Consider the following 14,023-nt stretch of genomic DNA (forward strand, 5'->3'; position numbering starts at 1 on the left):
CTAAGAATTTTAACTAAATAATTAAAATGAACAGAGTATTTCTCGAGAAACTTATCAAATAATTCCCCGTTTTCGTGTAGCAACGAAGAGCCATTACCGTGGTTGAAAATCTTCTTTCGTATTAGGGAGGTCCTGGGTTCAAACCTCGGCCTAAAGACCGGCAATTCTGACTCGGATTTTCGTAGTTTCTCTCATTACCTCCAAGCAAATACTGGGTTAGTAACTTAAATTAGAACACGACCGCTTCCTTCCACATCCTTTAAAATTCATTATTCAATATCATAATCTAATTCGATAAATACATAAATACAACCAAATCATAGGCTTTATTGAGGTCTGTAAATAGATGGTTTACTATGTACTATGTACTATGTGCGGGTACCCACTTAACTCTGTCAAACTTCACTGTGGAGCATTGCAGAAAGACACCAGTGTCATTCATGGCACCTAAGCTAATTGTTTTTGGAATAATTCTTGCTTCGAATTAACTTGCTCTAATGTAAATCGAACATTTCGATGAGAGCATCATTTTAATATATTTTAAATATTTAAATGTTAATTGTAATAATATTTTAATATTTTAACATTTAATAGTAATATTTTTATTGTGATTAGACTGATAAAATTGAGCAAGTATATATTCAACACAATATGACGCAACATTATCATCTTCGAATTAACTTTAAAAACAATGAGCCTAATGTATAACATTACTGGATTAAGCTTCGGTATTGGATGTTTTTTAATTAATGTGAGAAACCTCAAACAGCTTACTGTTTTCCTTCTTTAATTATCTCCGATGGAGGTCGTGATATCACCACCTCTCAGACAATAACAGACATTGCAGTGTACGTACAAGGCTGGGAAAAAATATATATACCTAATTCCTTAAGCAGTGTGGATGGTATTTTACTTAATTAAATTCATAAGTTGGTATAGTTGCGTCATATTGTGAAGATATATATTTAATTAATTATTCTTGTCCGTCTATTCACAATTTATAATTTAGAATTAAGATTAAGATAATTAAAATATCATGTGATGTTCCTTATCTAAACATTCGATTTACAGTTAGAACATCTTTTTATTACTTTTTTTGACATGTTTCGGTTCTTAAATGAACCATCTTCAGGTGTATAAAAATTAAAATTATATAAACTTAAAACTTAATCGATTAAGTTTTAAGTTTATATAATTTTAATTTTTAATCGATTAAGTTTTAAGTTTATATAATTTTAATTTTTATACACCTGAAGAAGGTTCATTTAAGAACCGAAACATGTCAAAAGAAAGTAAGAAAAAGATGTTCTAACTATAAATCGAATGTTTCGATAAGAAACATCACATGATATTTTAATTATCTTAATCTTAATTTTAAATTTTAAATTGTGAATAGACGGACAAGAATAATTAATTAATTAAATTCTTTCAAGAAAGTTGGCCCTAAATATAATTATCGACTGTGTATAAACCAAATTCCTGCCAAATACACAGTTCTATACGTCATTCTAGTAAAAATAATCGTTTGGAAATTCGATCATTTGCAGGATTGCGTTCACTTTCCAGCGCACGTTTGGCGTACCTTCTTCATTGTGACTATTTTTAACCTAACCACGACTTACTTTCTTTAGCAGAAAAATTCATAAGGATAATGGAAGGTAAGTGACATCATAGAATGAGGACAGAATCGCACATGCCAACATAAAACTGCACGACCCATACGGATTGAACTCAATTACTTCGCAGTGCTTATATGACCGGAATGCAATTAATGGTTTTAGTTCGATCGCTTTGGGGTTTCGAGCAACGGAGGGAGGGCGAAGCCCATTATAAGGATCCAGGGACAGACGGTGTTGGGGCAACGGGATCCGTGAATAGAAGTTTTGGGAACTTGGGCAAAGTCTGACGTCCTTGACTACAGTCACAAGTAAAGCAGGCACTTCTGTGAAATTTCGCTTGTTTTTTAAGGTTTCTTCAGTAGTCTATGGTTTTCACTGGCTTGGTATCCACAGTGAAGAGAAGAAGTTTTCATCTTTCTCTCAGTCTTCAAGAAAGAGGACAGAAGGAAAATGCTTAAAATTTATGAGCTAAAGACACAATAGAGAGAATACATTTCTCTTTTTACTGTACAGACTCTATAACTTATAAGCACACGAGCTGTATAAAACTTTTCCAACATTTCTCTTATACTACTTTTTGGTATCTTACTACAAACTTGTCCTCGAGGAGCGGTTTTTTTTATGCAGAAGTATTCATTAAACGTTTATAGTTTTATCTGACACGTGTCTTGGCCGTTTTCCTTCATATATTCTAAACTCTCCTACATAGGAACCTAAAATGAACAGCTTAGAATCTTTAAAATATCACCAGGCTTACGGACATAGTCATGTATAAACAACAAAACCTAACCTAACCAGAGTGACGCGCTCTTGAAAAGCGCGGCGGTTGCCAAGGACAAGGCCTTACGAGGGTTAGGTGATACTGGGATACTGAGAACAAGCCGTTCTTCAAGTGCCACAGGTTATAGCCTCCTCCGAAACGTCAGAAGTAATTTTCACCGCCGTGAAAAATCCCACACTTCATAGGACCATAAATACGAGTATCTTTCGAATATTATATAGAATTTTAATTATTTCTCGACAATAAAAATCGATATAAGTATTCTGAGGTTCTGATTGCAGTAAATATTTATATCTTGATATTCTGCGTAGTATCGTCATATGGACTTGTAGGTAAATACCAAAGTTCCAGAGAAACACCACGCGTGATGGTGAAAGTGTTCCTCCGACCCGTAAGAGCCCCAGGCGTCGCTCTAATTCCGATGCACTTCGGGGGACCCGGGGCTGGCTGGACGATGCGGTAATCATATAAGCCTGTGCTCTTGCCAAAATAATATGATCTAATCTGATCAAAACCTAACTAGTTTTTGAATCCGTTTATGATTCTTCGTTGGGGGGGGGGGGGGGTGTGATTGGGAACTGAACTAAACCTAAACCTGCTAAAAAAATCATTTTGGCTTCTTAGTCGTGAAGCATATCCCTTGAGCAATAGGATAAAATTAAATGGAAATAAGGTTACGAGTAGTCAGTGGACAAGAGTTTGGAAGAAGGCAGTCGTATCACTGAATTCTCTTGTAGAGATCAATGGAAACCTCGAGAAATTTCAGTAAAAAACCGAGACTCGTGCCAGTGCCTCTGTAATCAAAGTCTGTAGTGTCTCAGCTAACACAAACTATTGTGGCCATCCAGGAAATTTCAGTGGCGGGGATTGTACATGTTATCATCGATAATTTTAAATGGCTATGCCATTTGTCACTTCCGTCTCCATCTGTATGTCATTCTTTATTTTCATGAATTTATAACTTGTGTTGGGCAAGGCCGTGGTCTAGGCAACACGGAGTTTTCCTCCGTGGCATCCCAACAATTACTCCATTCACACACAGAAGAAGGCAATGGCAAACCACTTCTGGATCATCTGCCAAGAACGTATATGAACAGGTCCCAGTCCGAGAAAAGGATCGAAGGATCCTGTTCATATGGACCTGTCGTCAGACAGAACACTAAATAAATAAAATAACTGAACTGTATCCCTACTTCAAAGTAACTTTGTTATAGATTTCATTTTTATGACTTCAAGCAACAAGCCCAATTTCTATGGAACAAAAGATTTGGTTCGACTAAAGGAATGAATTTATACTGAACAAGTCTGTCATTTCAACTACTCATCACGGTTCACACAATCATATTTATGAAGTTACTGAGCTCTACGACGGAGGTGTCTGTCAAAAAAACAAAAGAACTGAACTGCATGTGGAGTATCTGAACAATGATATAGCCTCTAATGGTTAAAAAATAAAGCTGTCCCACTATACGCCATATAGGCGCTTGGGGGGAGAGAACTATAGCTCCTACTCATTCTTAACGTCGGCACTAGATGGAGGTAAGTGGTCAGCATCACGCCCCGGCCGTGCTTTATCCCCAGGTAAAGGACCCCGGTACCCATTGTAGAGGAGGCTGGGTGGACCCCAGAGCCGGTCTGGACGCAGAGGCTAGAGGAAAAATCCTCTGCCCCCGTCAGGGATCGAACCCCGGTCGTCCAGCCCGTAGCCAATCACTATACTGACTTAGCTACATCGATTCATGCCTATATTGGGTACCACAGAAAAATTTAAACGCGTGAACTGGGGGATTAGTTTGGAGCAGAAAATGAAATTGAAATAATGCACCTTGTTAAACGCCTCAGTACGTTTTTCCTGCGGAGAGGTTTGAACCCAGAACGCCCAGAAACGTGCATTAGCAGAGTCTGTGTCTGAAAACGTTGTTATTCTCATACTATGAGAATGTCTTAGATACCATTAAGTTGTTTCTTTTTTCCTTCTGTCTGCGATGCTCTGTAAGACTAGAAAACAAGGATGTGGGACGAAGACGATGGTATACTGAACCACCCCAACCCACCCCATCCCCTGTGCTGGTGTGCGACCACTTGATTGGATTCCCAATTAGCTACAAAGTTCCCTCTGAAACATCGGCTACCAGCAACACACGTAATGTTCCTGCTTTGCCACAAGCTACAAAATTGTACGATCCTAATCAAAGAAAAGTCGAGGGAAGTCGAAATGCACCTGAGTCCAAAGTCCGTATCTCTCGCTCTAGCCACACAAATGTTCACTGCACATGTGAAGTGATCGGAACGGTATTTTGACCAGTGGGTAAATTTCTTTTTAACACAAAAACAAATGAAAGGGAGAAACGTTCTTGTAGGTTCGCGAATCCTCCACGGCGCTAGACGTTTTAAGCTACAGAAGACAGCGGCTTTAAAAGTATAATTTAATTTAATCTTGTTAGATTGGAAACGTAGACTTTGACGATCGCAGATTAGGGGCGCTTGGCACAGAGTGGAATATTTTCGCCTGAAAGAGAAGATAACACGAAGATGGCGAAAACCATATGATAGTAGGTAAATAATTTATGCAATTTAGATTTATTTTTGTGATTAACTCGCGAAGGATGAGATTTGTGGGGCACGTAGAAATTATACAAAATATTATCCGAGAAGACTTCAAATAAGAGACTATTTATACAATCCAGGATAATATTAGAGTTTTTGATAAAGAAATGAGGCTGATGGATTGGAATCGTCTCGCACAGCACAGGATACATTAATCACGGCAAAAACGACTATAATATACTCTTAAAGTGCTCTTTCTACTGCATAGACAACAATTAACTTACAAACAAGTGGAATAACAATTCATTACTTAAATATTTATAAATCGACGTTGCATCAACGTGGTAACTTTTATATTTAGGCTGTGGATTCATGGCTCATTGAGCTTCTGTCTTCAACCCAGAAGATTGTAGGCATGGGTATACAACCAGGAGGCTGCAAGGCACATCTTGGACCCGCGGCGAATTACCACCGTTTTTGGACAAACAACCTTGAAGATATCTTAACGTTTTAAAATGATAGGAGCTTTAAGACAGAAAATTTGGTGCATGGAAAATTTACTGAATTCATTGAAATTTTGAGATATAACTAGAAACTAATTTACATTAGTAAATCCCTGGTTACATAACATCACATGTTGCAAAGTTGGTACAACTGAGGTACATTCCGTTGCTAGTTTGAGGAAATGTCAGCGCTGTTTAATGTAGCGTTGCGAAATGCTTGTAGTAGCAGATTTTGCAATGCATGGATCGACATTTGTCACATATTGAGTGACATGTCACATGTTAAACCTTGAAACAAGTTATCGTTGTCTCACCGAAATTGTTTCGTGTGCAAAGAACAGGGAATTGATGTTTTATCCGCACGACAGTTTCTTTCTAAATGAAATCGTAAGGAATGGATTTGTCAGAAATCTCACACTTGACGTATTACTTGAGAGTCAGCTGGGCCTACACACAAATAAAATGTCAGAACTCATGTTTGTAGAAGTGGAAAACAGGAATATGTCACCTACACGAAATACTCTATCAGTGTTATGTGGGATTCCATAGTTTGGACAGCAAATGTTCGCCAGATATTATCAATCTGTCGAATTAATGGAGAATGAGGTGTACGGAACATGTAGCACGCATGCATAATTCAGTTTTTATTAGAAAACCTGAAGGGAAGAGACACCTTGAGGGACCTGGTCATAGAAGGAATGATATTATTCAAACAGGTCTTAAATAAATAGATTTTGTGTGTGGACTTGATTAATTAGACTCAAAATTAAGCTCTTGTGAGCAGAATAATGAACCTTCAGGTTATATAAAATTCTTACAATTTGTTGACTCGCTGAGCGACTATAACCTTTTCAAAATGAGTGTTTTGGTTGTTGTTCGCTGAAGCAGGGATTGCACACGGTAGATTTAATTATTTATATTTTATTTAAAGACACTTTTTTATTAGCTCAGACTAAGTAGCGTCGAATGAGAGTAAGATTAGTGAATAATGTTGAAAGCGATTTAGCCTAATTTAAGGTACTATACCCGAATTTGCGCGGAGGATTGAGAAAAACCACGAAAACTCCCAGTAAGTATAGCCGGTCTACGTACACAAGATTTGAAACCGGGACCTCCCGAATACCTCTCGATCATGACGTACGGTTCACACGATAGGTTTCAATGTTTTGTTTCTTTATTTAATGTTGTCATATTAAGTGTAGTGGTTTTTTGAGACGGATAAAATGAGGGAAAACTTTAATTTTGCGTACTGTCTCCATGTGACGAAGTGGGTATCACTGAGATATCCTGATCGTCTTCTCAGAGACACTGCATAATCGTACCTCATATTTTTAGGAGTTAAAACTGCAGAAGAACAGGATATACGTTTCGCTTAAATTGTATTACCACCGAAATGTACAAATTTAATTAATGCTCACGTATGAGCGGTGATAAAAATAACAATTTCAGTCCAGGCATCCATCTGAATAAGATGTGAAACCACGGCTATGTTTATGCTTTGGATTCATAATTCCACATTACTTCAGCAGAGTAGATGAAGAACCACACAATTAAAGTCTACTTCCCCCCCCCCCCCCCCCCCGGTACGAATTTAACTCCTTCACGTTTTGACTCTCATCGGATACAGAGAGAAAATATGCATCAGGCCAGGCCGCAGAAATGGTAAACCTTCAGAGAACCCGGAGACGAATTACCGTAATTAACAGGATGAACTACGTGGGGCTGAGAGACACTCACAGACGGACGATGAGAACATAGGCCACCCTCACAGCATCTCTTATTTTCCTCTTTTATTTTATTGAATCTTAAGTATGTGCCATTAGCATTAGTGAGATCACTGTTTTACGATAGGGCAGATTTTTCTGATGTATTTCGTCAGGTTCCTCAGATTAATTAACTATCCTGATATAGGCCTATATCATGTAATCTATCTCAAAACCCCTGTGACCTCATTCTTAACTCACAAACAATATAATATCCATCCATCAAGGTTCTATTACCTTAATGTTTGATGCAAAATCATAAAACAATCTAACGACTAATCCATTTATATTTATGGCGTATTTCTATCTTCCAATAAAACATTTCGCTTGCCCTATTCCTTCCTGTCCTCACGCAACCTGCTAGGAAATTGTAAGGAATTTCTTCAGTGTACAAAGGGATCTACAGTCCGTATTATTCATTGTGGCCTCTGGCCGGCGTGTTAGGGGAATGTAGGGGAAAGTTGTGGGGGGAATTTTCTCAGGGGCAACGTACTTCACTGCAGCACGCTAATCAGCAACTACTATTCTAATGAAAAACATCTATCATACGAGAAAATCCCTGCTAGGAATTCGATATACGCGCATGCGCAAGATTTCGCGGTGAGTGACGACCCATCCTAAAAACATTCGTTCCACAACCACTGAACGAACAACAGACGACAGGCTTTCACGTGTTCTGATGGGTACAGCTTTAAGATTACCTCACAGCGGCACAGCGATTTAATCTAGAATATTATCACAACACCCACAGAACACATTTGAGATGCACCCACTACACGCTACTCTTAACTGCTTGATGTTTTCAGTCTGTGTAGTAGCGTAAAACTCTGACGTATCACACTTCCCACCAATAGCAGCCCTCTAGTCCAGCTGATAAGGAACATTCCCCCCGCACCGACTAGAAACGACTTCCCCCAGCAGGGTTTTTCTCCTGGTCTGTGGACAGTGCCTCACGCTCCGGCCGAGGAAAGACTTAGGCAATCATTTAAAAAAGACTCTAGGACGGTCTCAAAGCCAGTCTAGTGACGTGCTGAAGACAAAAGGTCACAGTCCAACAGTCCCGCTGGTGCATCAGGGCACTGAAATCGGACGTTTCGAAGTGACCGTACACTAAACTACTCAATTCAATTTACATAAATTTCATTTGTAAGAAAGTGGCACAGTCTGCTTCCTGTGTTTCAAGGAGTAAAATCTCGAAGCATCAATAAAATAAAAAGAAAGAAGGAAATGTGGATCTAATGTTAATTCTGTGACAGCAGCGCCGTGAGGTCTTAGATAGAAGACACCAATATTTTGGATAAACAAACTTGTCTCATTCCCAGAGCTGAAGATGGAGGTCGTATTCGCCTCCGAAACGCTTAGTTTCTACGTACAAACCCACATGGTTTTACAGCAAACAATGAAAATAAAATATATTTTTGTTCTCTCTGTCCCTTCAATCTGCACAGTCTTAGTAATTTTCGGAGTTCAATTTTTAAAGCATTTGTCATCTGAGATGTTTTCTTCTCGCACAAGAGAGCAGAGTGCTTACAGCTCTGTTCGGCGGTAGAACCAAAGAAAGACAAAGGATTAATTGCAGATAAGAACGTTCTAAACCTTTCTCTTGTTATCCCAGAACACTTCTGCCTTTTTGTTTTACCCCAGAGAATTGCAGGAGATTCAGGAGAGAGAGGATAAAACCATAGCCTACGTGGTATTTCTACGATCGTGAGAGAAAGTGTTTTGGACAAATCCTTTGCGCTACTCGAAACCTCTCTTGGCTACCCCGTATGTCTGTTAGGTTGACAATCCTCGTACACAGCGATTAGTGTTTATAGATTCAATGTTTATTAAGAATCCACTACATTTATCGATCTTAATTAGTTACTTTCATATAGTTCTGTTTAAGTGTTCGAGATATGACATGATTTGTAAATACATTTTCTGTTTATACAATATGTATACAAATAAGTTGTCGTCAAAGTGGCCGCGTGGTCACTGGGACCGTGGGTTCGAATCCCGGATGTTTGTCCGCGTTTTTCTGTGTTGTGTTGTCCTGTGTAAAGATAGAGGCCTTGCGACGGGCCGATCCCTCGTCCAGGGAGTCCCAACAACTGTCTAATAGATCAAAGCCAACGAAAAGTTGTCATCTTACTCTCATAAGTTTTAGATATTAAAGGCAGAATAAATCACGTTTAAGGTTACAAAAATTTCGTGGCCACCAATCTGACCTGACTTAAAGTCTTTCCGATTATTTTCTGTAAAGGTATTGGAAGGATACGGTTTTTCACAAAATTCTACACGCAATTCTATAGCTGAAAATTGTTATAGAGTCAGAGAATGAAGCTATAACCAAATTACTAAAAATTCTGTGCTACGTTATCTTCGGAGACATAACATGGAAAATATTTTAGAGTAACAAACAAATTATTCAAGCGTGTAGAAATATATGTAAAATTGTTTTAATGTTCCGATACATAATAAAGACGTTTTAAAGCGTCAGGTCATGTACGTGTGCCGGAAATGTAAGTTCACAAATAATAAATAGGCCGAGCAGTTTTCAAAACCAGCAGCGTTCTCTGTAGCAGGTAAAGGACATGTCTGAGTGAAGATGATAATGATTGTGGTTGTGATACTGACAGATTCTGTAGAAATCTGCTTCAGTTAGTTTTGGGTTAACAGTCTACTCGCGGAGTATATATTTCCTTCGTAAAACTAAGTATTCAAAACTCTGCACCGCTCGTTTTATAATTTGAGTGGCCGATATTTGAAAAGTTACAAAGTTCCCCTTCATTTTCATTTTGCCAATACAAATCAGGTTCTAACTCCATAACTTACAACTACATTACACGGCTAAGACATGTAATTGGTTGAAATTTGAACACATGCACATGGATTCCATCAAACAAAGAAAATTTCGACTTTATCTTTACATCATCTAGTCCAGCGGTATTCAACCTTTTTTGTTCGCGTACCCCCAGATATAATTTCTCTTCAACTTTGTACCCCCAAAGTTGTTGGTGTATAATTCAAGTTATACATAGTATATAATCTACATATAAAATCAATTAAATAAATTACATTACTGATTATTCAGTGTTTATCATAAAATAATACAATCTTTTTAAAAAAAAATTTCACGTACCCCCTAAGATGTCTTCGCGTACCCCCAGATATAATTTATCTTCAACTTTGTACCCCCAAAGTTGTTGGTGTATAATTTCAGTTATACATAGTATATAATCTACATATAAAATAAATTAAATAAATTACATTACTGATTATTCAGTGTTTATCATAAATAATATTTTTTTTTTAAATTTCACGTACCCCCTAAGATGTCTTCGCGTACCCCCGGGGGTACGCGTACCCCCAGGTTGTATACCACTGATCTAGCCAAGGCTGTACCCAACACGGAATCAAATTATCCGCAACAGAAATTAATTCAGCTAAATTAGACAGCATAACTGAAGACTGAATTATTTATCAAAAGACTTCATTTGCATACATATTAGTAACGTTGCATGAGCCTACTGTTTCTAAGAGCTGTTGCAGACGTTGACTACAGCTTCAGCTGTGATATGAATTTTTAGATTTCTGTGTAAGATATTGTACATGGAACAGAGAACAGGTGGGCAGAACAGAAACCAGTTTTTCCAAGGCCAATGAAAAGATAACGTCATTTGTGTACTGCTTCCATAATAGTAAGCCTATTCTATAAACAGCGGTACTGAATACTACAGTCATGTTGTAAGCTGCTTTAACAATGAAGTAAAGAGTGTGTTTAATGGGCCAGAAGCGATCCACAGTACGAACCTTGACAATGTTTCACTTTCTGATGTACTATACTATATTATAATTCTATCCACATGAAAACGAGGCTGACATCAAATTAGGACAAGTTTTATATTAAACATTTTGCTGCTGTCATATTTTGAGAAACGTACATGAGCTAATACACCACTGTCAATGTTTAAACGTTTAACGAATAAAGATGATTGTAATATTTTGTAAGCATTAAACTAAAATGTGTTTCAACATTATAAAATATCACATATCAAACGATTAAAGATGGTATGACTTACTGTTTTCCTGCTTTATGAAGAAATTCTCGATCAGGTCCTGTTACAACTTCTAATGTGCACAAACAACTGTACTGCAACTGAAAATGCTCGTGTGGGTTTACAGTCTTACGAAGATAGCGTTGATATTTGTTTCACTACAGAGTTCAAAGCAACATAACCTGTAAATAACTTACTACTAGCGAGATGCTTTCCACTTCCTCTTGCTTGCGGTGTCTTCCACCGGGAGCGCTAGTTTGAACTCAGTGCACGTTGTTAAATAGTTTACATATTTCGTGCTATGTGGCAGCACATCTCAGCGGCAATGATACATCAAATTAATTCAAAGAGTTTATTAAACTTGAAGATGATTGTCTTTAGCGATGTTGCTTCGTGTACAGTAGTCTGGTTGACGTTTACAGACGTTTCGGAGATGCTTGTTGCCTCAAAACATTATCCAACATGTCGCTCACGGAAATTTTTTACGAAAATCGGTAATCTGTTTGAACATTTTGAACGTTGGGATCCATGAATGCAATTAAATCATAGAAAATAACAAAATCAGGTTTGAAAGATTACAAATTTAATAGTAACATATCGGAAATTACACTGGGTTCTTTCAAATAAAATTTGATTTATTGCAAACACTATTACAAATTTCCCTCGATAAATTATGAAATATATCGTAATGTTAATATTGTTTTTTTTGTGTAACTTAAAATTAATGAAAGTCGATTGGGTAAGCTGTCAAGATGGTTGTGCAAGATAGTCGCGAAAACACCAAGCTACTGAATTTGAACGTAACAAAAGTTTTGAGAATTAAAAAGATTGTTTTAAATTAAATTTTTGCAAATATAAAATAAAACTGTATAAACCGTATTATAGAAACTTCTTTGTTATGCCTAAGATTCTAGTCGCTGTGAGGTTGTCCTTCGTGGTCTTCCGGTCTCCTGGCCCTGAAGACGTAGGTCATATTATCCTCCGAAACATTAGTAATCTCCTACAACGCCACACGACGTCACAACCCAGACACCCACGGTAAACGGTGTTAGCAGATGTCAGTAAAAAGATAAATTATGTTCTTCAACTTAAATCTGTCTAAACTATAGTGAAGAATTTCTGAACGCCATAATCTTCCTGTCAAAATTACATTTTGATTATGAGTGTAAAATTATATTCAACGTCGATTGAACAGCTACACTCCAGAGCTGTTAGCACACGATAGAAGTTTTGATTTCATTGAAATATTCACAGTTCTTTGTTACAAACAAACTTCTGATAAAACCCGATACTTACTTTTCTACAAAAGACTGTATTTGTATTTTGTCACAAATGTCAAATTAATTATGCAGTAGCCTACGAATATTACGTTTTATGAGTTGTAACACCTGCAGACTTGTAAGTAGATACAATCATTTCGGTTGTACATGCTGCCCCCATCTTCAGGGGTTACTTCAGCCTTGAATATAAAGTCAGTATATTCCTCCGAAACGTCGGTATTTACCTGCAAGTTCAAAGAGTGTTGTAATCTAGAAGGCCAATACAGACACCTTCATTGCCGACTGAACATCAGACCTCATACATGTAGAGATTTTCTTTATTAAATAGAACAGACGTGCATTTGATTTGGACGAAAATATAAAACAAATTGTGCATGCGGGAATGTCTCAAGTGACTGAGAAGAAACGTGTAATTTTGAAGAGAATAACTGAATTATTATACTGCACCAGGTAGAGTACAATACCCCAAGCATCACAAGTTTCTGTAATAATATTTTAGACGTCAGTCTTAGTTCCCCTTTCAAACATTAACGAACGAAAATTTCATTAATCATCTTAGACTCTCAATTGTGTGTGTTCACTTCGTATGCTTCATCGTGGAACAAGTCACGACGAGGTGTGTACGGCCGCGTTGTAAGAAAGACGCGAGTAGCTGGAACTCCGGAAGATTGGGGTAAGAGAGATGACTAACAGAACAAAGGCGTCTGAGGAACTCATCAGTAACTTTTGGTGTTGTTAAGACAACAAGTATCTTCAAAACGCAATTGCGTGAGACACATTAGACTATTTTAATGGGAACTCGAAACTATCTTTATTTTCTCTAGTGCACCAACAAATCGTGGCATGTCATTATAAGAAATGATCCACAATCAATACCCAGAATGCAACTGTGGATCATATGCAATGTTTCATAATGTACTGAGAAATTAATATCAAAATAAAATTTAAATGACGATAACTGGTCTTCGGTGAATAGTTGTACAGATTATGCCAAAGGGGAAAATAATTATTTTTAATTCAGATTTTTTTAAAACCTTTCTCTTACGACGATCCGAAACTAGTTTCTTTATCCCACGTACTAAACTCCGCAGAAACCTGGTTCTCAATGGTATTCTGGGCTGGAACGCCGGGTGGACTCCTACAAGACACCCGCTTCGGAGGAACATACTAATCCATCTTCAGGGCTGAAGTATTTTTCCTACGAAATGGTGGTATCTACCTACAATTCCACTCAGTGTTACAACCCAGAACACCAACACCGAAATTTTCACAGCGCACAGTATCTCAAATGATAATTGATAAAATATTAAAAAAAATGACAGAGTTTGAGAAAACATGTCACGCGGAAATTGCATTGGATGGAGGTATTGTCACTTTCCTGGCAGGTCTATGCTCCGTGGTCTGAAATTACACGAATAATTCACTAGGTCATAGGTTCCCAAACTTTTATACCTTGTGTCCCCCTTTAAAAATTTCATAAATTGCACGCC

At 37.6% G+C, this 14,023-nt stretch overlaps 1 long non-coding RNA gene across 4 annotated transcripts in view; it reads right to left on the minus strand.

Annotated features, from left to right (window-relative positions):
- LOC110832119 (uncharacterized) overlaps nt 1–11,480 on the minus strand; it is a 626,650-nt gene extending 615,170 nt beyond the window's left edge. For 2 of the 4 annotated variants that reach the window (XR_015536085.1, XR_015536090.1), the window contains exon 1: nt 11,278–11,480. This is a non-coding gene — a long non-coding RNA (uncharacterized LOC110832119). The remainder of the gene's footprint in view (nt 1–11,277) is intronic. The other 2 variants (XR_015536089.1, XR_015536088.1) reach the window with 1 other exon arrangement.
- Between the last annotated feature and the right edge of the window lie 2,543 nt (nt 11,481–14,023).

This window comes from Zootermopsis nevadensis, unplaced genomic scaffold (genome assembly GCF_977971745.1).
Source record: "Zootermopsis nevadensis isolate Lab colony 2312 unplaced genomic scaffold, Znev_1.0 Znev_ptg000021l, whole genome shotgun sequence".
Classification (NCBI taxonomy): domain Eukaryota; kingdom Metazoa; phylum Arthropoda; class Insecta; order Blattodea; family Termopsidae; genus Zootermopsis; species Zootermopsis nevadensis.